Source organism: Mastigoproctus giganteus, chromosome 11, assembly GCF_048544385.1.
Source record: "Mastigoproctus giganteus isolate SK-2022 chromosome 11, ASM4854438v1, whole genome shotgun sequence".
Taxonomy (NCBI): domain Eukaryota; kingdom Metazoa; phylum Arthropoda; class Arachnida; order Uropygi; family Thelyphonidae; genus Mastigoproctus; species Mastigoproctus giganteus.
In genome coordinates this window covers 109,468,762-109,495,362 of record NC_143585.1, presented here as the reverse complement: position 1 = coordinate 109,495,362, position 26,601 = coordinate 109,468,762, and the positions used below count along the sequence as shown (strand labels likewise).

The window sequence follows — 26,601 nt, the reverse complement described above, 5'->3', positions numbered from 1 at the left end:
AGGTGTTAAATGAAGAATCTTTGACAGAATTACGGATCCATTATTATTACAGAGAAGCTGTTTGTTGAGTAATGGAGGAGGAGGAGGAGGAGGAAAGTGTTCAATACAGGAGATTGTCATGATGACATTACCAAGCGAACATTATTGTAGTTTAGTACATTTAACCAACTGACAATCCTGTACAATTTTTAAAATATATATAACCAGTGAGAAAGCAACGAATTCGGTGAATATTGAAAAAGAATCCAGGGTCTTTATCTATTAATTTAACAAGTAAGCATTGGTAAACAAAGGGCAAAAAAACCATTAACCATGTTACGTGCTAAAATATCTTGTACCCGCCGCTGCGATAGCTGAATTTTCTTGAATCATTCTTCCTCGTCACTTAGGATTAGGTGCATTATTTTAATTCTAGGATAATATTCAGTGGTGAATATTTCGCCAAAACTGTTTAGAAGTAAAGATTAATATCTAAATAATTAGAAAAAACTTTTCCCTCTCCTCCCTTCGCTGATAGCTAAGGTGGTAATAGGACGGACTGTGGTAAAAAAAATTCCATTTGATAATTTTTTACATGTATGACTATATTGTCCTTCAAAAAAATTACAATTATTGCACAAAAATTATCTGGATCTGGAAATTGCTACGCAGAGTTGTCCATGAGAAAAACCGCCAAATTTGTTGAAAATGTGACCCTGAGAGTTGTTGATCGTGATGACAAAAGCTAAGAAATTATCTTCTCTTCAAAGTAAACAGCAAGTTAGTTTCACTGGGAGCTAAATCAATTCTCGAGATCGGTCGGAAAGTTTTTGGATATCCACACAAACTTTTTTCCCTCAATTTTACTGCTAAATAAGATCTATTTCAAAAGTAATCGGGTGAAAAGCTTGTTCAGTCTTTGAATTATTCAAGTTCAAAGAGCGTTCCGGACAGAGGGACATGGGCAAATTATTATATAGATTTCTTGTTCATATAACCACAGTTTTCTGTGGTTATTTCTTCATATAACCACAGAAAACTGGTATAAAGCGGAAATCGAGTATCCTAGTTACATTTAGATGATGCTTACATAACTAAAACTAATTGAAACTTAACATTAATGTTAATCATTGCAGGCTGACTGGCAACTTGACCTTAGTAAGACACAGCCTGCTGTGCGACCTTTCATTCACAGCCTTGGGAAAACATATCTTGTCCCAACAGCACAAAGTACAAATTCATGCTACATTTAGAACTCAGCACGGTGAGTACACAAATCTCCACGGATGGGTCTAAAACTGACAGTCATGTTGGTGCAGCAGCAGCACATTATTTCCCATTATTACCATAGCCAAAAAACTCCCTACCGAATGTAGCAACTATACTGCAGAACTCTGTGCTATTCACATAGCCTTAAATTATACATTCAACAACCATATTATACAGTATATGCAGATTCCATTGGCGCTATCCAAGCTATACAACATAATACGAAAAATAATAAATGATACTTAGATATTCAATACAAATGATACTCAAGCAGGATGTAGTGAAAAGGATTTGTTCAGGAAGAGATGGAGAATCGATAACAGAGTTTATGATATTGCACGCAAAAGAGTCCCATTGGAGTTTTCTGGAGTGAAGAGGAACGATAACAGTAAACCAAAACCTGCCATATGAAAACCGACCTTCTCCACTTAGACTTAAAGAACTGACTCAATCTTAGAACATCTAAATAAACAATATTACAGGACATAACCCTATTATATCCACCTCGGATCAATATCCCTGAAATGTACGATAACTGTTTTCAACAGTGGGAAAAGAATAAATAATTAAGATACTAAGCAGTTACGTGCAGATCATTTCCTTTCTAACTCAAAGGAACCTACAAGGGGTGGACAAAAAATGAAAATACTTGTAATAAGAGTTACAGGTATTGGGCCACCCATTGGTTTTTAAACGGCTTGCATTTAATAAATCTTGAACCGGTTTAAGAGGAATATTCGACCATTCTTTATGGAGGAAGGTTTCAAACTCTTTGAGCGATGAAGGGGAAGGAAATATGCTACTCTTTCTTCTCTCCAAAAATGCCCACAGTGGTTGGTGATTGTGCAGGCCATGGGAGATGGTTAGCCTCAGTTTCATACTCCTCAAACCAAGACTGGGACACATCTGGCTGTGAGTATTGGAGCATTAGCATATTGAAGCATGGCAACGTGGGAAACGATGTTTACACCATGAGATGAGCTTGGTCACTCAGAATGTCAAGATAATCAGTGGCAGTAATTCGCCTGTTCAGGGCTGTAATAGGACCTAAAGAATACCAAGATATTGCTGCCCAAACAATTGTTGATCCTCTCAGTGTTTAAAGGCTGGTATAAGACAGTCAGGGTGATGCGCGCCTTTGGCGTTTGCCAAACGCAAGCTGTCCCTGATCTTGGAAAAATGTGTTAATGATGATTCGCTTGATAATATGACATGTTTAAAACTCCTCTTTCTTTCTTCTTAACCATTGGATATACACAATTTGGTCCTAACATCCCTTTTGTCTTTAACCCCTACAACAGCAATAAATACATCTAACTTAGTATATTCGCTCGCAAATTCACTAAAGCCACGGTTATTTTTAACTGCCTCATCCAATGACGATTGAAACAACTTTATTTATTCGACTGCACTTAGAGGAAGAAGCCAAACAGGCATCTCCCTCTTTTTTTCTGTGTGTTCGTGAACAGTCATGTTGACGAATAAGAAATTGTTCGTATTTTGTGTTTCAATGAGATTGAACTAAAACGCTTTTAATGGGCAAGTAATTTTAGTCATAGATGGCGATGATCGTGCATTTGTTCCATCGGAATGGTGGTCATGGATGGCCTACCACCAGTTTGCTCGTCTATCGCTATACGGGTGGCCGATTTGTATCAATAATTTAAAATCAACGCTTTATTTTTATAAAACGGCTCATATTTGTGTTTAACTGAACGCAATGGAAATTCATGGGTGAATGGGGAATTCAATTAGATACCCCAAATCCTCCCCTTCTGCTTTTCTCTTTCTCGATGTTTGAATATTTTTAGTCATTTTTTATAGAGTACATTAGTACGTTATAAGCGGATTTATGTCCTTAAATCAACATTTATTTAGTGGTGATCAGGAACATGTGTACTCAAAAAGGAGAGGAACGAACCATTATTAAAAGTATTGCTTTGTCTCGATAAGCAGTGGCTTTACTGAATCCTCTTCGCGCACAAATACCAGACAGCTGAAAAACAGGACAAAATATACACAAACTGGAAAAAAGGTTATTTTATCAGTGTGCAGCAAATTAAAGAACGTTGTTTGTTTTGGACTGTTAACATTCGTGAGATGTTTGAAAGAAGGCATGGTTCCTTTCTTTCCCTTTTTTTTTTTTTGCTTGTTTGTCTTTTCTGTTGAACTGAAGCATGATCAACGACAACAAAGATAAAAAAAGATGGTGGATGGAGGAATACCTAATTCTTGCAAAGATGCAGATAAGAAAAGCAAATCAAATCTGACAGCGCGTGCCGGGAAAATACACCGCTGCAGATGGCGTTCTAATGTGGGCGATTTTGACACCGTCTTTGTCATAATCTGCATTGCATATGAAGTGTAACCCAATCATTCAGGTCATTGGTAGGCCGCAAAGCAGGCCACGAGATATGATACACCGAGAGAACTCGGTGCACGTGCAAGTCAAATAATAACTTGATTACAGCGGCGAATGATCGGTGGGCCGACATAAAGGACTTAATTTCCATGACACAGCGGAGGAATGCCTGGCCGCCAGCAGAATGGCGTTAACACTAATTCATAGTCTCCGCTAGCGTGGTGATCCGAGCCATTGTCAACAAATCTTTCGTGTCTCCATGGAAACGGCAGGATCATTAGCCGCCTGGGAGTCCTGTTTCACGAAAATAGGTGGTAATAGGGTAAGAAAGAGTTATTACGGAAAAGGGTAAGGCGTCGACAATGTGTCATTCCCTCTGCCGTTCGGAGGTGTCAAATGCGGTAGGCAGTTTTGAAGGTGGCCGTTGTGGCGTCGTTCATCATTCGCAGGAAGATGAAGTGAGAATGGAGGTGGGCGCTGTGGTGGGGGTGGGAGTGGAATGTGGCCAAATATTGCGGACTTGGGAAATCTACTGGGATCTTAACGGATAAATGGAGAAGATGGAGCGAGATCGTTTTCTTCTCGAAAAATAAGATACGGATGGCGCGGAATGTCCGTAATAAAGGTCACGCTATAAAAGCGACGGTAGCCACGAACGCGCCTTTGTTCTCATTTGGAGGCCGGCGTGCAAGTTAAACAAACATCAGAGAATCCCTGGCGAACCTAGTCGAACTCAATTCCTTGTCATAACTTACAGAGATGTGAATAATGTATGGGAGATATGACCAGTTCCGGCGGAGGATGCTTCTGCGAGGTTTCAATAAAACATCAAGCGATTGCGATGGAGGGGGAAAGGAGAGAGATGATAGAAAAGAGAGGACTGCTCGTTGACTTTCTCTCTCGTTCCTTCTCCCTTCAGATTTTATGTTAGCGCGGAGAATGCAAATCAGATAAGTCCTCAAAGGTAAGCGAACTTTTCCCAGACGTTCCTGCCCTTGTTACACTTGTGTTTATGAATCGCTAAGGGCCTATGAAATAAGTTCGCTTCCAAGTACAAGGTTTCTCAATTGCTTGGGTAAGTGCGACTTCCCCGAGAGAGAGAGAGTAAGAAACTAAACGTAGTCTATAAGCGCGGTGCAAAATGTGATCCACGACATCAATGACTTTGATTTTTCTTCGACATGAACCCGAACTACAAAGAAACAGCTTTTTCGTATTTGCACGAGATACTGATTTTTTTATGGCTTTAGGGAATATTGTTAGGGATCATTTTAAAAACACCCATTATTGGCTGCTACAGTTGAACAGAAAAGTTGAAGTTCGTACTAGTAAGGGGTCACGGTTGATATCGAGATAGATTCGCTTGTTCTTTAAAAATTATGCACATTTTAAAGAACAACGCTTCCTATTAATCTAAAATGTTTCCACCTTTTTAAAAATTCAGCGTATGCAATACTTATTTAGAAGTACAGTGGTTTTCTTCTTATTTCTCATTGGATTATTTGGTGTATCGAACCCTGCAGTCCATCTGCCACGTTCAATATTATTGTGCTTATCAATCAAGCTGCATATTCTTTTCTGCGAAATAGTCCACAATGGATCTTTTAATTACAGCCGCTGTTAATTGTAACGTTCCGCCAACAACAAGAAACTGAAGGCAGGAAACGAATAAATCAGGAGACCTGATACGTTGGTGATGGACCGACGTCGCGTTATCTAATTATAGAAGTGTGTAGAATAAGAACTCTATTCATTATTGCCGATAGAACAGTCGATATGGCAGCCGTCATTTATCATATTTCCACAGACTGTCCTCCCTAATTACGAAGATGGTTTCGGTGTTCTCAAAGGGACCTGCCCCCCTCATCAACACTCGTATCTTGAGCTTGTCACAGCAGATAATTTTTCATCACTCATCATCACCCTGGCAATGGTAAGTCTTTGTGGAGAACACTTGGCCAGTAGAGCGGCGGGTCGTGACCGAGGGAGACAAAGAGGGGGAGGGAGTGATCTGTAAGTGGACTTGAGAAGCGATGCTTGAGCGAGGTTAAATCGTTTTACTTCCAGGCTGCCAGTTTCGAAAGGTCTTCCTCGTTAGGACTGCCATATGGTGAACAGATGGGTCAGATAGATTACTAACCCCTGGCTTTTCACCCTGGGGCTGAGGAAAATGAGGTGAATGGTGTTTCGAAACAGCGTTTTCTCATTGGCACCATGTGGCGTTAGTGAACTGTGTGCGAGAGTGGATTAGCGGGTCTGAATTGAGGATCAATTCCTAAGTGAAACTTTAGTCTTTGTAACAGCTTCAAACGATCTGTTTTACTGTCCACCCTCCCCGTCACTCCGCTTCCCAAGCTGCATTAGACGTTATCACTCCAAGGCTTTTTCATACACATGCAAGTACAGCAGAAATGCGACAGAGACTGAAGGCGCTAAGTGGATTGTATTTGATAGATAAGCGTAGAAAAGCTGTGATGCTAACCTTCGAAAAGCGAGTCGAAATGTTGATTATCGGAATGAATTCCTTCTGCTCCTGGTGTGTTTTGAAAGCAAATCAATTTTGATTTCTCCCTCCCTCCCTCCATCCACTCGTAAAGCGCCTAAATTTTCAGCATCTTTTGAAAGTTTAAAACGAATTGTAAAATTCTAAAATATCTGCATTAATATTAAAAACTAAAACGTACATCTGACATCAATACAATTGCAAGTAACAATGGCATGAGATTACTGGTCAAAAACTGGATATGATACACAACGACTGCTATTAAAGACAACCATTCAAATACGATTGATTATTACCATTAGCCACTGGACTAGTGTACTAAAATCAGTGTGCATTTTGCGAAGTTTCCCGAGATTTGTTTTTCTACACATCTGACTATTGCCTTCGCAGCTAGACAGATCAGAAATAGTGTACACAGTGTGCGTGAAGCATGCTGCATCAATATCAAACGAGGTACCTCCCGTCTAAAAGTTTGGAATCGCGTTTTTGTTTTTAATTTTCAAGGTTTTTTTTTATTAAAATAGGATCAACTTGGTTGCCAATTTTAAAATATTTTCTATTATGAAGTATCTAAGAAGTATATTTATGAGATATCTAAGAAATTTCCAGAATATTCCAGGAACGTATAGAAGATTCCTGAATGTTGTAGATGATGATGATTCTGGAATATTTTATAAATTTCGAGAATGGTTTCAGTACTATGAACATTGTAGATGATTCTAGAGTGTTTTTCAATAATATAAATTTGAGGAGTCTTAAGAGCTGTAACATAAATCGAACACCCGTCATTCCGAAAAAGGGTTTGGTGTGTTTCGTGATAAACATGACGAGAAATAAGGAACTGAGTGCTTCAAAAAGAAGTGCTATTATAACCCTGTATAAAGAAAAACCTTGAGGAGTACATAATTACCATTCGACTTATTCAAGGAGACTGGGAGTTTACAGGACAAACCATGATCAGGACGATCGCGCGTAACGAAAGCACAAATAAGACTATAACGCTGCTTTCTAAACTCAATCGAAAACGACGTTACTGCACTTGAAATCCGAGATAAGTTCAAATAAGAACAAAGAAACCCCCCCGTATCGAAATTCGCTGTAAAACGTCGTCTTAAACCAGCAGGGCTTCATGATCTGAAAACCCTTATTAAAAACAGAACATCGACAGAAACTGTTGGCTTCGGCTAAGAGCCATCAGCGTTTGACAATTGATGAGTGGAAAAACTTACTGTGGACGGACCAGTCCAAATTTGAAATTTTTGGATCCAAGTGTAGAGTTTGTGAGACGATCAATTGAATAAAAAATGGCGCCACGTTACAGTCAATCACGAGGTGGTTCCATCATGATCTGTGGTTGCTTCTGTTTTTCTGGAGTGGATGACATCGTCAGAATTTAAGGAATTTTAAGATAAGAAGACTAAAACATTTAGTATAATGCAATATCCTCTGAATATCGACTTTGTGGAAGAACTTTTATATTATAATAAGACAATGACCCAAAGCACAGCTCTTAGTTGCTAGAATACACAGGGACTTTCTAGCAACTAAATAAGAGCAGAGGATATTGCAAATTATGGTGTGCAATACCCCCAGATCGCCTGACTTAAATGCAATAGAGCTTTTATGGGATCATCTATAAAATTCTACCAAATATTCTCCAAAAATCCATGCCAATCTTCGCTAATTATATATTTCGCGACGTTTTAATCTCAAAAACCAGTTTTTCTCAGTTGCGCTAACTGATTTAACTAAAGTTACTAAATCCTTTCAAAATGGATAAGTTTTTAAAAAGAAACCGAAACGAACACAATGAGGGGGAAAAAAACAAATTTGATCTGAGTAAACTTGGTTCAATCGTTATCAATGGCGTGCCTTCCATGATAGGTAAAAACAAAGGCCTTGTTGCTTATCTTAACAGAGATGAAAGGATGCCTAATTTTGTGCGTTATCACTGTTTGATTCATATTTGAGGCCTTGCGTTCACAAATGAAAGATCAAAAAAGAAATTATAGGATGTCTCGAAGTCATCAACCATTTTATTGCTAAATCCCTAAATAAGCCACTTCTAAAATATTTCTGGAAGATCTTCAAGCACAGAATTCTGATCTTATTACCTCTATAGAGGTTCGTTGACTCAGTCGTGAAAAGACACTCTGCAGAATTTGGGTGGTGTTTGAGGAAGTAAAAACTTTTCTAATAGAAAGCAATAAAGAAAACCTTTCTTAATGAATTTTTTACTGAAGATTTCAAGATTACACTTTCATTCATGGCTGACATCTTCAGCCATTTAAATGAGTTAAATTTGAGGCTACAGGAAAAGATAAATTTTTGGTAGTTTTATATTAGGAGATTATTTCATTTGAGAAAAAAATTTCAAATGTTTCAGAATCAAGTTTTAAAAGGAAATTTGCTTCACTTTCCTACTCTTAAAAAATGTCTGGAGGAAACTGCTGGGGAGTGCATTTAATGAATGTAATCAAAGATATTAGTGACCAATTCCAAGAAAGATTTGAATACTTGAAAGAGCACCTCCCAAAATTTGATAAATAACAGAAATTTTTGAAATCAATAACATGGAACAAATTTTCAATCAAAATGAAGTAGCGGCTGCAGAGTTAGAACTTGTTGATATGCAGTGGTCTTTAGCTTTGAAATGTCTTTTCCAACGCAAAACGATTTTAAAATTCCGGGGTTCATCCGACAGCAAAAAATATCTTTTATTACTAAGAGAAGCATTCAAAGTACTTTCTATGTTTGGATCAACATAAAATGAAATATAAAAGAATGGCTAAAATATAACAGAATAGACATCTCATCATCACATTTTTGTCTAGAGTCCTTTTTAGATAGATGTTGAGCCAAACATCTGTTGAAAATAGAAGTAGATTAGTAAGGAAGGTGCTTGGATCCTTGATCATGAATTTTATAATCGGATAAGAGATATGGTTTGTGCGTTTTATATCTGTCTTCAAGAATTGTGCTTATGAAGCCGTCAATTACTGGAGGTCAAACTATATTGGATTTGTTAACCAAATGAATTTATTGTGCTTAATAATGCAATAGTTGGAGATGTCCTTGTATCAATTATTTCAATGGGCATCCAAGTAGTTGTAAATGATCATCAGTGAACGATTGAACCTAACTAGTAGAATAGTATCAGAAAAGGTCACATAATAAACCGAAGTTTATTCAGACATGGGCCATGTCCTCAGGCTTAGCTTTTGCAACAACAAAAGAAAGTACATCGACTTATACTTTCTGTACAAACTTTTTACCGCTAAGGTGGATTGTCCAACCCTACTTGAATCTTTCAACTTTAATGCGTCTCAGTTATTAGTGGGCGCTCTTGTTTTAAAGGAGTTGTAGAGCGCCACCAGCAGTCCTCCACGAGTAGCGAGGCCGTCCTTATGGCCATCAAAGGAGGGCCAACGCACTGATGAATTATTTGAATAAATTCATGTTAAAAGAATCTGTGCAACATATTCGTACATGCCAGAAATGGTGACGAGTCCGAATATGTGATTTCTTCCAAATATTGTGAATTATTCTAAATTATGAAACAAACGGAAAAATCAACCTAAGTTTTTGTTACACAATTCAATATTTGTGTCTACTTGTAACCCAAAAACTCTTCACTCCTCTAAATAAACAAAGCAATTTATAATGAATAAAATCTTTTTTATACTTTCAAATCATTCTATCTACCGGGCACGATTCTAGGCTTGGTCAGCCGCCCACCTTTCCAAAATTTATGGTAGAAATCATTCACATCATGGACCCAGCAGAATAGGTGGAGAACGGCGTTTCCTTTTTTTATGCATGGTTGACGAACACCCATAATTATTGGTTGTGTGGAAAGTTATAATCGCGAGTTGTTCAAAATAACGCTTAATTCGTTTCTTGTTACTATATGGGCAAGCTGACAACTACTTTCATCATTGGGCCATTCTTTTTCCAGGCAGTTTAATATGGAACATAACATGTTTTCCACGATCATAACCTCTTTACGTTGGAAGAGTTAATGTGCACACAATCTGTCTTCATGTCGGATGGTGTAACACCTCATATTGCTGTCTAAGTGACGTATTACTTCCTGATGTATTAATCGATGACCGCGTCAACTCAAACAATTGTGCAAAAGCTCGAAAACAAATTTCGCATAAGCGCAGCAGTCCATGCGACTTGAATTGCGGAGATGCCTCCGGAACAAAGTCTATCAGTAAAAAGTTAAATTCTGGCCAATTTCGAGGATAGCATTATAACCAATGCTGTTAAGACATCACCAATTATGCTTTGAGGCACTATCAACGAAGGATATGTTCCTAGTAAGCTAAATTTAGGTACGGATGGCTATTTCACCGAACAGTTTGACCAGTCAGAGTATATCATACAGCATTTGGAATTGGTAATTAATGTGTTGTCCCATTTAGTGGGCTCCAACTGCTGTAAATAATACGTGTAAACAGTTTATTAATTCAAATAGAACTTAGACAGTTTATTTCCACCGAGTTTTTCAGTTTCTAATATGGAACACAGATTTCAGGCTTTGGAACTTTTCTTTTCCCTTGAGCATTGATTTTCATGGATATGTGGTATGCAGGGGAGTCAATTAATTATCCATAACTTTTGAGAGGGGCTCAGTCGATCATCTAAATTGTCGAAAGTTCCAATAAGCAAGTCATGCACTATCTTCTCAAAAGTATTCGGACGCCAGTAATGTATTTTAACGCGTTGGTCCACCTTTTGCTCTGAATAACACTTGACCTTGCACGGAAGACTCCGAACAACTCATGATAACAACCAGGTGGAATCTCACACCATTCCTCTTCGATGCGGTCGCCATCGCAGTAGCTAAAGCTGGCTGTACTGGACTCTAATATTCCAGTTGGAGTCAAAGGTGCTCTTTGAAACTCAGACTGGGACTCTGAAACGAGTAAACTAATTGTGGAATGTTTGCTCCAAGCCAGATGCCTAGAAGCTTTCTTTATGGAATGGAGAGTTATCGTGATGGAGCATGAAAGATCCAGTTCCACAGAATTTGAAGAGTTCTGATAACACAGTATTATCCAAAATGCTAATATATACACCTTAGATGTAAATTACCGACTTTTTCAGTTAGCTCTACAATGAACTCCGAGGACTTATATCCGCATGGGGTAACACAGCAGTTATAATCGTCGTCTTCTCCCACCGGTGGGTGGGAAAGACCTCGAATCCCGTCATATGGGCTTTATTCACTCCGTGACTGAGTTACTCACGGAGTGCGTGGATAGCAAGGTCCTCTCCTGGAAACTCGGGTTTTTTATCTAGCAAAACAGGCAAATCGACCAGAGAACACAAACAATTTATGGGCATACTACATATGGGCAGATGAGTTAGTTCTCGGGTGGCTCTAATATGACACTTTACTGTGGCTCGAGCCTACATAACTTCTAAATTCCGTAATGATTGTATTCTTGTCAAAATGATTAATGCAAACTACTTTGACCATATTTTTTTTTCAGATTCCTGGGTTAAGTGTTTAAAACTCCTGCTCGCAAAATGCATTTATTTTATTTTTACTCTAAGAGCAGGAGTTTTAAACATCAAGAGTCTGAAAAAAAATATATATATTTATTATTACATGATTGATATAATAAAAATACGTCTCCATCCTCTTGCAAATCGGCCCATGAACACACTCTGCTACAAGCATAACACACAATGGCTCAACACAGTCTGAGTCCCACCTTTCCAACGTACGTACATGCTATAGAAGATTGCAATAAATTTTAATAATTTACCGTTTTTCGTACAAAAGATTCTACACGGGATTTTCGGGCAAAATGAAGCAGTGTAATTTGGATTCGAGAAGCTGTTGAAATTTCCAAAAAAGATCTTAAAAAAATAATCGAAATTTCTTTCCTCGCCTTAGTAGCAAATGGCTTGACTGTCCCAATGCCACGCTCATGCACGCATGCTACAGTGAACAAAACATTGGGAATTTATCGCTTGCGTTCTCTTCTCTGTAAGCGCGATCATTTTATTCGGAAAAGCCACTTAGATCGAGATAACGCTGCTTACAAAGTCGTTTCCGCTTCTTTAGATAACCTTTTTGGTCTTTTTCTGCCACATTCGGAACAGTAAACAGCGGTCACGCTTTGGCTGCAGAGCAACAGTGCCCTTATCCAGACCCAAAGACCGGAACATATTTTAACCTGAGGATAAATAGCCACAGTATAAGCTTTGCGGCGGTGGTGAAGGAACTGGAGATAGTTTATTGAATTTTTAGAAGTCTCTCTTAAATATCCTTTTTTTATTCAGTCTCCTAATTGTGGCGTTGATCTCCAGTTTTGTTCTGGACTTTTGATGGACTAAAACTTACAAAATTGTCTATTTATATTGCTATATAAATAAACAAATAGCTTTTCAAAGAACGCCATATTCTGTCGAAGTGGTACAAAATTCGCATCTGTTTCGAATTGTTGAAATTCTTCAGTGCGCAATAGAAACTGAACTACCAAAAATTGACAGAATCCTCCTTTAAGTCTTTTTAAAGTTTTTGATTTTTCTAAATTTGTAGTTAGTATTCATTGGAGGACATTTCAAAATCATATCATGGATTCTTAGTGAAAAGTAATGCTAAAGGTAACATGAAATCGTTAAACTTGACTGTCACGGATGGATACACCTCGCCTGGTTTACGTGAAACAGACAATATGTCATGTTTGCCATTGTAGTCGACGAGTCAAGGAACCTGCCTGATAGTAGAGTACAGAGGTTTCGCCATGCCACTCATGTGGGGAGGTCTGGATTCAAATTCTGTAAAAGTTCTCAAAGGTTTCTTTAATCGAGGCTGCAATTTAACTAATCTCAGACAGAGGGAGCTGGGGTTCCTCTTGAGGTCCGCGATTTCCTCTTTGACACATAGCCAGTCTACTAATACAATGAAACCAAGCGTTGACATCGTAGTCGATGAGCCAAGGAATCTCTACAAAACTAACTTTATTCATCGCATCCTCGAACCATTGGAACTTTATTTTCTTTTTACTCTACGAGCAGGAGTTTTCAACACTGAAATCAGGAGTCTGGAGATATTTATTATTACGATATAATAAAAATACGTCTCCATCCCCTTGCAAATCGGCCCATGAACACACTCTGCTACAACTGAAGCAGCGCCATAAGTACCGAAATCCGAATCCAGTTCTGTCTGGTACCAGCAAGCTTACGGTGAATGGACACTCCATGTCTGTTGCACTCGAAAAGATCAAAATGGCTATTCCAGCGTGTGTTATGCAATAAAGTTCATTATTCTTTTTAACATGGTCTTCTGTGGGCTTTCATAATACATCAATGTTTCCATCATCATCACTGTACACCCAGTTTGAATGAAGCATTGGGTAGATAGCATTAAACATGTCCACGCAGAAATGTACTACGGGTTTTCTCGAATCACAGTCAATGTCAATTTACTTTGCGGATGCCACGCTTAAAGGAAAAAAAATAAATTCCAGATTTTCACGAAAAACTCTTTGCTCGTAAATAAGGATATCAAATATTTACCAGAAGTGATCTGATGACAGTAATGTGTCGCTCAGCGATTACCTCCTGTTCCCCTTGGCTCTGTTGTTATGCAGAACTGAGGGAAGGGGGGGATGACCCACCGGTCTTTCGACATCTGCAAACCCTGCAGGCTCCAGGTCGGGAGAGTTGAAGCAGTGCCATAAGTACAAGACGGTGTTTCTTACTGCAGATTACGGTCATTGCAGTTCAGCCGTAAACTAAAGATGCCCATTACCTCGCCAAGGGACATAATCCCTATCCTTCTCTTCCCATTAATCTCCATTAGGGGATAACTCCATCAGAAGGCTCCGTTTAGACAGCAACCTCTGTAGAGGCAGTTGTTGTGCCTCCAACGTGTGCAGGTCAACGACCAGTGTCACCCACCGTATCTCCACGGCGCCAAAATGCAGTGGCTATCTTGTCGCCGTGTACCGCTCAGCCCATTTAGAACATTTCCGCCATTTCGCACAACTATCTCCGTGATTTGTATGTGTGCGAGAGAACGCGTGTCGCACTGCGTGTGTTCTAAGGGAAGGAAGGTTAAAGAGGAGGAGGGGGAGATGCACGCAGCAGGAACGGAAGGATAAAGAAAGAGTCAGGGGGGTCAGCATTATCCCCTTCTTATGCTACTGTGCTAGATAAGGTAGATAGAGTGCCCAGATTCGGGGCTTTGGTTTTTTTCTTTGATATTACCCCACTCGTACCTCCTCCTCCCCACCCCCTTCCGTCTCCGCAGTAGATAGGGCAAATGCGAGCAATGTCTGACTATTATCTAAACCACGTGACAAGCCTGCCTGGCGAGTTTATCGGGCATGTGGGCTGCTCGCACGCACACACACACACAGAGGCTAGTCATCGTGTGGAAACTCCAGCTATCTTAACAGCCTTACTACAAGTCACGCGGTTGTTACAGTAACATTTGTCGCTAGGAAACAGGAACGAGCGTAAAACTTGCGCTGTTAGCGTTGCTCGTGCTAACGAAGTAGCTCACCGGAGAAGTATTAATGAATAGAACGGACAGAATCAAATGAGGGCAAACGAAGAAAGCCATCTTCTGCAGGATTTAAAAGAAAGGGGGACGAGAATTGCGAAGTAAGGCTTTCATCTGTTCTAATGATCTTCAGGTGTCTTTTCTCAACTCATCAAGCAGAAGATTCCTGCCTGTCTTTCCTTTGTGATTAAAACTTTTCTTCATGGTACGTTTGCCTTTCCGGTTAAGATGAGAGAATTAAAAGAAAGTCTTCGATTGCGTGCCCTTTATATATCAGCAAATTAAAGATCGATAAAGCAACAAACAGAAGTGAAGATGGCATTCATTTTGTTCTATTCTCGTGGCGAAACCACCTTTTCACTTTCACGCTTGCTGAGATCTCCCTCCCTCTCAATCTCTCTCTCTCTACCAATCTCCGTTCATCTCCATGTGCAGTACAAATAAATGAGAGAATTCAGCGTTAATTAAACATTTCAACAACCACGTTGCAGATACTTTTTGGGAAACATGAGAGAAGACCTGCTCTCATGAATTTGATGGGTATAAATGAATTTGATGCGTTATCAAATATGATTATCAATTTATGTTTGTAATATCTTAATGTTCTCACATTTAAAATCAGCTGTCTGTTCACCATAACCTTGTTATTCTAGGCTCAGTCCACTTTACATGTTCTGCAAAGAAACAAATCTCAATGTAATATTAGAATATTAAGTACTATCGGTTTCAATTCAATTTAACTTTTCAATCTCGCAACCATCTTGAAAAATGCCTTTTTCGGTTAGGAATGCAATATTCTTGATGGTTCGAAAACATATTTGAAACTTCGTGGGAAAGGAGCCTTTCTGGCCCTTATTACTTCAAAAGGATAACAACTTTTCCTTCGTTCCAATGAGGACAAACTTCGATACGTCCATGATGTGTCCATGGCACAGATACTTTCTAACTGTATCCGACCTAATGAGGTTGGCAGGTGGAAGAAGTAAAGGTTTTTTTGTTTTGGAAACATCAGTATGGAAGGGTCTTAAGGTGTTCATAAAAGGGAAAGGAACTTTTATGATTTCTAAAATGCAGTGTACGAAAGTAAATAATTCACACCTGTGCCGCTAGCAAGACTCGTTACGGCAACCTTTATCACACCTGGTGTTTAAGGTGTGCACTACTTTACTACTCTAGAAACATCCGCACTAAGAGGGGGGTGGGGAACGAGACAAGCGAACCGCTCCATGTCAAGTGATAGGGTTATACTTGCAGGGCATGCTAAGCGGCCGACCACGGTAGCCATTTCCTTGGCTGTAATGATCCACGGAGCGCCACAGCACGTCCCACTCGCAGTACGAGCGGCAGCGGCGATAAAGTGAATTATTGAAGCAAATAGGAATGGACAAGTTGCACGAGACCACCAGGCAGACCCGTGGGCTGAATATTTATAGCATTCAACCCGCTCCTCAGGGGGTGCGGCTCTGTTTGTTACATTTTGCATCTCTGTTAGAAGTATGGATGTGTTGGGGAAGGGGGGGGCATGTGCGTCTGTTCTGTGGAAGATTCCTTTGATGTGCTGGCAACCAACGCTTGCATATTCGCCGCCGCAGTTGAAAGGTGAAAATATGTAGATGTGATTTGGCTCTCTTTGACTGTTCTCTTCATCCCGACAAATTTGAAGAGAAGGCGAGGAAGAGCTTGCATCTTAGAGGAGGAGGAATTTAGGCTTTTGTATATTATTCGCAAGTTCACAGGGAGCTTCGGCATAGCATATTAAGCACTGATGCAGGGTGTGAACTGTTGCCGGCGACCGCGCATACAAATTCTGAAATAACATTTCCCGACAGGTTCGAAAGCAAAAATTGTCTTAATAAGCGGCTCCTAATCGTAATAACAATAAAGGCTTTGCTAAGAATTAGCATTTTAAATTGCCTTGCTAGAAATGGCCGCCTGCAGTTACCCCGAGAATTAACAATTACTTTAAAGTCAGCTCTCTTTTATTGAATGAAAACATGGTAGGAAGGAAAGTCATATTGTTCTCGAACCTTCTTCAGAGTTTGGTGAGGAACTCAGGTGGAAGATCACTAATAACAGAATTTCTGTATAATAATAAAAAAAAAAACACATAGAGGAGCCGAATGTGGATCTGGCCATTTTCTTGTTAAAACAACACTGAGGTGGAACTGGATTAAGAAAATATGTGTGGACAACCAACAATGCAGGGAAGGAGAAATGCTACAAGTGGATCAATTTAACGTTAACCTACTCCAGGACGACAGCATTAGAAACAACTTCATCCAGAGACTGGATGCTGCAATTAACATACAGATAAAAGGCTTTGAAGAAATCTACGAAAATTTAAAAAATACTGTTTAAAAAAATAGCTCATGATTTCCTAGGCAAAAAGAAGAGCCAATGACCAAAAAAGACCTGGATTACAGAGAGAGTAAGAGCTGCTGTAGAGGAAAAGAAACTTGCATATCAGAAATGGCTGGGTGATAGGAATGATGCATATAGGAACATTTATGTTGAAAAGAAGAAAATAGCCAATCGGTTGATAGTAGAAGCGAAGAATGGGAAAGGAAATGCGCAACTATTAATAGCAAATTGGGCTTCAAGCAATCAGCGGAATCGTGGAAGGTCCTTAAAGACTTGAGAAAACAGAATAAACACAACGCTGGTTTGCAATTAATACCTTTGAAAGACAGGATGAGGTACTATGAAGGACTTTTAAAAGAAGACCGGGAAGTGTTCAAGACGATGAAGGATTTTGGTGTAGAAGACTCGGGCTTAACAGTTTCTGTTATGGAAGTGGAACTCCTAAAGGAAGGAAGGAAAGAATGGCAAATCACCTGGACCTGGAGGAGTTTACATGGAACTTCTGAAATATGGAGGAAGAGGAGTAGCTGTTCTGATACAAAAACTGTTAAATACTGAGAGAATAAATACCGAAAGAAATGATAACAGGATATATTACATCAATCTGTAAGAAGGGCGATCGGAAAAGCTGTTCGAATTACAGAGGAATATGCGTCCTGAACCCGCCGCTGTTAAAGATCCTTGGAAAATGGATCAGCAATCATTTAGAAGCCCGAATCGAGATATCAGAAGAACAAAGTGGTTTTTCAGCCAGGAGATCATGTATAGGCCATATCTGAACAGTACGACATCTTTTTGATTGGCATTTGAAAAATGCCAATCAAAAAGAAAAAATCTTTATGATTTTCATTGACCTTGGAAAAAGGCATATGACAGTGTTCCAAGAAAACTCTTTTGGTGAGAAGCACTGAAAGAGGCAAATATTGATGGACAACTGATTAACATTAAGGCAATTTACAGGAATAATAGATGCAGAATTAAAGTGGGATCAGCTTTGTCACCTGAATTCCACACTTCAAACGGCTTATTACAAGACTGTTGTATGTCACCAACACTTTTAAAAATTTATATCGACATCTGCCTAAGATCCTGGTCAAAAAAATGTAATAAAATGGGATTGCCGATTAATAAGAACAACTATATTTACAATTTACTTTTTGCCGACGATCAGGTGGTGATAGCACAAGACTTAGAAGATGGCATAGTATGCATGTCGTCAATTGTTTGAGGAATATAAACAAAGGGGTCTAAAAATCAATTTTAGCAAGACTGAAATGTTGTCTTCAGGGCCAGGACACGTTCTAAATATTGCAGGTTTTAAAATCAAACAAGTCGATAAATTCAAATATTTGGGATCAATCTCACAAAGTGATGGATCATCCCAAGCAGAGATCAATAAGAGAATTGCAGATGGCAGAAAAGCTATCGGCACGTTAAACTCTGTTCTGTGGAGCAAAAATATCCTAAATAAAACAAAGAAACTTATATTTCAAACGATTGTACAAAGTCTTCTATTGTATGGAGCGGAAACCTGGACATTGAATAGGCGAGCGGAAAACAAATTGCTCTCCACAGAAATGGATTTTTGGAGACGCTCAGCAGGAACTTCTAGAAGAGACAGAAAATGGAATGAAGACATAAGGGAAAAAATGGAAGTGAAAAATACTATTATTGACACCATCGAAGAAAACGTCTAACATGGTATGGACATGTAAAACGGATACAAGAAAACATATATCCAAAGGCTGTCCTGGAATGGATACCTCCTGGAAGGAGGAGAAGAGGAAGACCTGGAAGGACATGGATGGATGGAGTACGGGAGTGCATGACAGCCCGAGGCTTAACCGACCAAGACACCCAGAACCGCACTTTAAATTCCTAACAAGAAATAACTTGTAGGCCGAGGAAACTGATTGTAAATGGAAACACTCCTCTTGAAGAAGAAAAATAATAAAAAACAGCTGCTCTCCCAGAAAATTGTGGGAGAGAGAGTACATTTTCTTAAACAGTAAGAATTACATCTACATCTAGAATTATTCTAATGCTGCTGGAATAATATTAATTATGATAATGCCATTTTATTTCGTTTTTCATGGTTGACATCAGTGCCTTCATAATTTCCACTGTATTGTACTTGTAGTGAAGTTTAAGTTCCAGAAAAACTATTATAAAAACTCCTTTAAATTTGATATATGGCTTAACATTGGTTTTGTAGAGTATCTAATACGATTTTTTCTCTTTTCCTTTTTTTTTAGGTGCATTATCGTATATGCATAATGCGCCTATTGTCTTCTCCACGTCCTTCCGTTGCCCGCATGTAATAACTCGACTTCCAGGAGCGCAATTTTCAAGAAATTTTATATTTAGACCATTGAGAAAGATTTGTATAACCATCCCAAATTTCATTAAAATCGGACAAATAGAATCCGGCAATTATGTCTTTGTCCCTCTGTCTGCTCCATGCAATAATTCCACTCCTTCCAGTGAATGGAGTTTCGTGTAATTTTATATTTGGCGTAGAATGAGATGTGGACCCTGGAATTTAACGCACATTAACCCCACTGGAAGTTTTCGTTTCGGGTGGAGCTATGTATGTTTTGTATTTTGGCCTAATAAAGGAGTTCATATCATTCAAGCTTCATCAAGAAGCGTCTATTTTCACTCATTCAGATGGATCATACAAAGGAATTCCATAATGACCATTACAACATGGTTAGAAGACAGCTTGAATGTGATATAAACCAGCAATGCGAAAACAATTAACATTTTCCTTCCTGGTCAATATTCATGAAATTTCTCTCTCGTGCTCTCTGAATTGGACAATCGCTTGAATTCATATTAATTTTAGCGCAACATTATTCGAAATGATACCATGGCCTGGTAATTGCAAGCGAGTTCCACTAAATGAGCTCTTAATTGCATCTTTGTGAACTGCATTGTTTGTGATTAAACTCTCATTGTATGTAATATTTATGAAGATTAAAAATGTTTTTACCTTCTTTGTCGCGTTGAATTTAAAGTCGCTGTCCAATTACCAGAATCTTCAGTATTAGCTTAGAAACAACGTTTAATTTCTTTGTTTTCTTGTTAAATATTGCGTATCTGCATTTTTCGTCATTAGTGCAAACTTTTTTCCCCCTGGGGAAATCTGGAGGGGGAGAAAGATAAGGTGTTCGTATATATGCGAACACTGCACTCCATAGCATTTTTAATAATAATGCTTTATAATTAAAGATATCTTCTTTAATTACTTCTAGCGCAAAGCTTCGCAGCGATATTAATCCCAGGATTATTTTCTTAATGTTCAGACTAATTGACAAAGAAGTAATAAAATTAATTAAGCTTCTCTGTTCTTTAAGACGAGGATGATTTAAAGATAGAGACGGATCAGATTACAAATTGACTTTGTTTTTACACATAGCTTCAATGTAGTTTACAATTACTGCATTTGTTTTTCTGGTTCTGAGGGCATCTTTTTTGTTTTTCATTTCGACATCCAGTAAATTTTAAGGTCTTCGTCGTTGATCACCTCAATTAATTTTCAATCTGAAAATCCCCGCGAAATAATCGTGAGGAGAATAAACCACGCAGTTCATAATTATGACTGCGATCCACCAACACAACCTTGAACCTTGCATCCTACGCAATATCTCGGGGGAAAAAATATCCCTGAAAGCATTCCTCAGAGGAATCCCAACGTCAGACGAACTCTGGTTGGTCAAACCCCACGTACTCGTCTGCAGAGATGGATGGTGCAGATATGCTCACCGAAATAAAAGCAATAATTCAAAACTATAAAAGTCAGCCAGTTAATTAAGCAGATAAAATTCCAAGGATTAATTGAATCGAAAATTCCGTTAACACTATCCACTATAAGGGGTTTAAAAATTACGATAGAAAACTAATGAACTTAATTAACTTCTTGAATACACCCCGCAAATGAAGACAAACCAATTGGCTTTGTACTAACACCGCACCCACGAAGCACACTTATCTCGCTGTTTTGTTGCCACGTCCACATCTGAGCCTGGTCACGTGATTCTTGTTAATTAAGAGCTATTCCCGGCACGATAGTAATACCCTCTTGTGATAATCTGAAATATGAAAGTGTCTTCAGCATCCCTTGGGTATAACGGTGGGTGGGAGGGGAGGAGAAGTAAAACGGCACGGTACGAATTGAGGAAGACTATGCCAGTGCGCCAAACCTGGCATAGTCTTCCTCTTGTTCCAAAAAGTTTTCAGTACATCATTCCAACAATAGCCGAATTATGAACAAAATGGCTGCCTACTTTGTGCTGTCATTGTTATCGTTATGGAAATAATCAGATGCTGTAATAATAATACTAATGATTGTTTTGCACACTTTTCTGGTGCATTGTCTGCAATAACCTTAATTTTGCACCTGTCTTTTTGTAACATTTTACGTTTTGTTATAATAAATGCGCAGGAATTTTCTTTTTTTCCTTTTTATCTTGTTCTAGCTAGATTATTCTTGAAGTTCCCTAGAAATTGCCTCTTTTCCACGAAGCTTTATTTTCTCTCGCTGTTTACGATGGCCGGTACACAGCGTTTGCATAATTTGACGCAACAGCAAATGTCTTTTCATTTCGGAACTTCTTTTCGAGGCGCGTGCCACACACTAAAATGCGAGCCTTTGAGAGAGCGAAAAGTGGAAAAAAACTTGTTGGAAGTTTCTGGTGGGGAGGGGGAGGAGATGACGATTTTCGTGGGTTCGTTCACCGCTTTCTGTACAAAATGGAAATTTCGTACTCCTGAAGGTCAATCTGCGTCCACTTAATTGCGCCATGAAAGAGAACCGCCCCCCAATTTGTACCTTTTGCCTCGTGTTGCATTAAAAATGGAAGTTTTTGCGCGTCCAAAGAGCGTAATATAACCGTAGTTATGATTAATTAATTAAAAACCCCTTACCAAAGCTAATGAAGGAGACAGAGGTGGTCCACACCCAACGCGAGGGAGATGCACTTAATTAAAAGGATTTTTCTTTTCTCGCTAAGTGCTAGTGCGGTCTTGGCACGCTCTACGGGCGGCAAGAATTAACCGGTAGGAAAATGATACTGATGAGAACAAGAAAAAAAAAGAGGGGAGGGAGGGAGGGAGGAAAAAATTGTTAGAGATTAGGACACCGCGTTTTCTCTGCTAGTGGATGGCAGATTTAAGTGTTCATCTTCTGCGTCAGAGTAGGTGGGACGATGTCGAAGCACATTATATGGGACTAATTAAGTGTTCACAGCTTTGGACAATTGATGTAAAATAATTTTGCTCCTCTTCTCAGTGTTTGCTGTAATAAACTTAAATTCTCTAGTTTTAGATTGTTATGGCTTCATAATCAATTCTTCATCTTTCTGAGCGACTTCTCAACATTAAGGTATTTGAGATTATCGGAGTTTAAGTGCGACCTTAACTGAATGATGTGATGTTAAGCCGTATTATTCTTGAAGGTCAAAATCCATACGAGGGTGGGTTAATTTCTGTTGTCTAAATTCAAATTGCGCTCCACCATGGACGTAAATATATTCATTTGTACTAATGAATGCTTTTATTATTATTATTATTATTATTATTATTATCTGTTTATTTCCATAAGGAAACCACCCCGGGACGGCAAAGTGCCAGGAGGGTGCTAAGTACATATCAGGGTACGAGATACTACGTGCAGTGGGTTACATATACTGAACACGTAGTCTCGTCCCGAAATATTATATACACATTTTATGTTTAATACATACAGTATTTACACATTTATGATTGTGTACAAACATTATACAGCTCATATATTTACAATTCATTAATAATTCCACATATAACTTACATATTAACATAACTGTTACAGAAGGTATATTTTTACAGTCAACAGATTATTATTGTTCTTAAAGCAGAAAGCTTCACTTTTATTCACAATTCTTTAGTACTTTGCGGCCGATTCATATTTCGGTAAGTCTGTACGAATCCTGGAAGATCTCTTTCCGGTATGTTGCATCCTCACACAGTTTTTCGGCATCTATCTGTAGTGAGTTAAATATTCTCGCTGCATTTGATGGGAAGAATCTTTGCAGGCTACTAAGATTGTTCAGGACTGAACGCAGTGGATTATTTAGTTCTCCGCAACGTCTAGCAGTGGCACGCGGTTTAACTAGAATATTATCCAGGACTGGAGCATCCACTCTGCCTGTGAGCATTTGTGCGAGAGTGTGTATGTTCCTGTTAATTGTCCGCTGCATCCAGGGTGTGATGTTAAGGTTTGAGTAGAGAATGGCCCTTGAGATAGTAAAAGGGTGGCCAGCAACTCTGTTAAGCCATCGCAAGAACCAGTACTCGATCCCAAGGACGGACTTATAATGTGAATCTGGAGCTGAAGACCAGATTTGCGAGGCATACATTGCAATTGGCAGGACACACATTAAAATGTACTTGGTCGCTAGCTGAGGATCCCTAATTCCTACCAGTTCCTGCCTAGTAGCCCATAAAGCGGCGAATATTTTTGTCTTCATATGGGCGAAGTGTTGAGCAAAGGTGAGTCTGTCATCCCACTTAAGACCCAGGTCCAGGTGAGAGTGCACTTTTTCCACACTAGACCCGTTCACAGAGATTGAGATGTCATTTTTATTCTGCTTGTAACTTATGGTCATTTGGGCAGACTTCTGTGCATTAATACGGAGCCCGATGCAATCCAGGTAGCTCTCAAATTCTCGGATTGTGCTATTTGCCATCTGGCAAATACTTTCTGCTGATTCATGGTCTTTGGAAGTGATGAAGAATTTTACATCGTCAGCATATGTTATAAAATTGTAGTACCGTGCAAGAAACGGCTCCAGGACGGCCGCGAAGAGAGTAGCCGAAAGAACTCCCCCTTGAGGCACTCCTTGCGAGATGGTAAAGCAAGATTGTAGCTTTTGGTGCTTAACAATAAGTTTCCTATGTTCTAGCAGGCTGGTTATTATAGTTAACAGATTTCCTCTTACATTAAAATAATTCTTCAAAATCGCAATGAGCGCTGGAATTGAGACGTTGTCGTAGGCTGCGGAGATATCCAAAAAAATAATATCAATTTGCTTTTTCTCATTTAGTGCTTTCTGCACGCGAAAAAGGGTTTCCAGTAAGTTTGTTATTGTTGATCTACCCGAAATAACTGAGTGCAAATGTGGTGGTCTATGGCTGAAGCAGTGTTGATTGATGGTGGGAAGAAGCGCTTTTTCGAATACCTTCTGTAGGGTGCAACTAACAGAAATTGGTCTGTAATCCTTAGCCAATTTGGGGTGTTTAATCTTTGGTATTGGGGTTACAATGTAATTTTTCCAAGCTTGCGGGAAAGCTCCTGACCTGATGATTTTCTGATAGATGTGCAGTAATAGATCTATTATAAATGGGCTACTTATTTTAAGGATGAACATTGGAAATTTGTCTGGTCCAACAGTGGCCTTATTGGGCAGATCGTTGATTGCTTTCATTACGCTCTCTTTGGTGATTTGTATTTCACTCAATGGAGGTCTTGTTGGTTCCTCTCTTGCCGAATAGTTTCGCTTGTTTAAATCTTTCAGGAATTCCAAAATTTTGTTACCATTATCAGTGTTCTCAATTTGATTCAGTCCATGCAGGTTACTAAAAGTGTTATTAGCCCATTCCTTGAAAATGCATTCTGTCATATTCTCTGTGCTATTTCTATTGCTAGTAATTCTTTTTGCTCGTTTTAGTTTGTTATGAATAACACTGCAGTGTGCCTGTCGTTTTGCTTTGATGAAATGTGCTCTTTCTTTCTTATAACGAATGTGATCGGCAGGATGACCCGTTCTTTGCCATTTTCTATACAGTTTTTGCTTCCTGAGGAAACTTTCTTTCAGTTGTGGGTTAAACCATTCTTTTGTTCTCTCAGATATTTTGATTTCTTTTGCTGCTCCTTCCAATGCTGTTTGGTATAGCTTTTTAGTGATAATTTCTAAAGCTTCGTCTACTGGCTTTTCTTGCAGGTCATTCCAGTTGTAACTAGTCAGGTGACTGAGAATGACCTCTGCATTAATATACTTCACGGAGAAAAGATACTTACTTTGCTTTTCCCAGTTCGTGTGGTTACCCTGCATGTATTTGTGTATCTTCAGTGCTGCTTCTATTTCAATGGGATTGTGGTCCGACTTAAATTTTATGCAGTTTTGCGTTAGCCTTATGTCTAAGGAACTATGGTACAACAGGTCAAGTTGCTGCATTCCCCTTGTTACTGGTGTCGGAAGCTGCGTCAAGTGCAATGCACCCAATGTAGCATCCAGCTCTTTCTTGGCCTCCCTGTGTTTCGGAAGAGGCAAATTAAAATCTCCCGCTATTATTGTGTCGACTGATGGCTTTAGATTTGCAGCAAGCCAAGCATAGAGTTCGTTTCTTGTCTCCTTTGTGTACTCAGGTGGGAGGTATATGATGCATATCTGTATTTTCACGTGCTCTTTTGAAAAGGTAACGCAAATCCCTTCAAAATTATTTGAATTGGTTTTTCGTTCTCTTATAGACTGGTATTTATTTTGATAGCAAATTATAACTCCCCCTCCTCGCCTATCTGTTCTTCCGGTTCCCACACATTTGCAGTTTGCTGCCGCAGTTAGCCGATCTAACTGTTTTCCATTTCCCAACCAGGTTTCGATTAGGCAAATGAAATCCAGGTCCCCGTACATCATCATCGTTTGTAGGGTGTGGAGCTTATTTGAGATGCTCCTCACGTTTTGTGCAAACAGGTGGATGTGATGTTCTGCATCCCCAGCTGGGGGTAGTTTTCTTGATTGCTATTGAGCCCGATTCCTTGCATCATTTTTAACCAGTGGTCTGGCCCATCTGTCTCTGTAGGGCTTGACTAAGGTACCTACTGGCCAGGCGCTTACGTCTTGTAGGCGAGTTGCCTTATCTGGTGGACAAGAGATTATAAAGGAGGAGTAAGCTGGGTGTCGTGTTTTCACTTGCTTTACTTCCACAGTTATCCCATGTTCGCCCTCACACATGGCTTTAATATTTTTGGGCTGTGTTGTGGGTCCCAGCCTTGATACAAAAATTTGCTCTCTGGTTGCAACGGAAGTAATGTTGTACATTTCAGAAAACCGTTTGTTTGTTTCTGGTGTGTTACAGGAAGACACATTAATACTTTCTCTGTGAACTGGATTATGTCGTCGGCTATCCTCGGCAAGACTAGGCATGAAATTTTGGGATGGGCGGGTTTTTCTACTCTCAAACGTGTTATGCTTTTTAGGTAGCATAGTGATGTGCGCATAAGTGAGTGGGTTTGCAGGAACATGATTTGAGGGGGAAGATGTAACTCTCGCGATCGTACTCTTGGAATACATGGATGCCCCAATCATTTCAGTTGATTCCTGTTGTCCTAATATTTCTGAGACTTCTTTATTTTGGTTTCGACTTTTCCTAGTGGAATGTGTGGAGCCATTTCCTTGTAATGCCCCTAAAGTTTCACTGGATTTGGTGCTATTGCTTGCGAGGTCCTGCTGCAAACAGACAGTTCCCGGCTGGGCTTGAAATTCACATATTATTTGGCTGTCTTGTAGTTTTGCAATTCGTTCTGATATGTTTTCCCCCGAATTCAATTCT

At 39.3% G+C, this 26,601-nt stretch overlaps 1 protein-coding gene across 4 annotated transcripts in view; it reads left to right on the top strand.

The window, feature by feature from the left end:
* Window positions 1-26,601, top strand: part of LOC150078344 (protein slit-like) — a 715,724-nt gene that overhangs the window by 419,975 nt on the left and 269,148 nt on the right. The gene's annotated exons all lie outside the window — the stretch shown is intronic.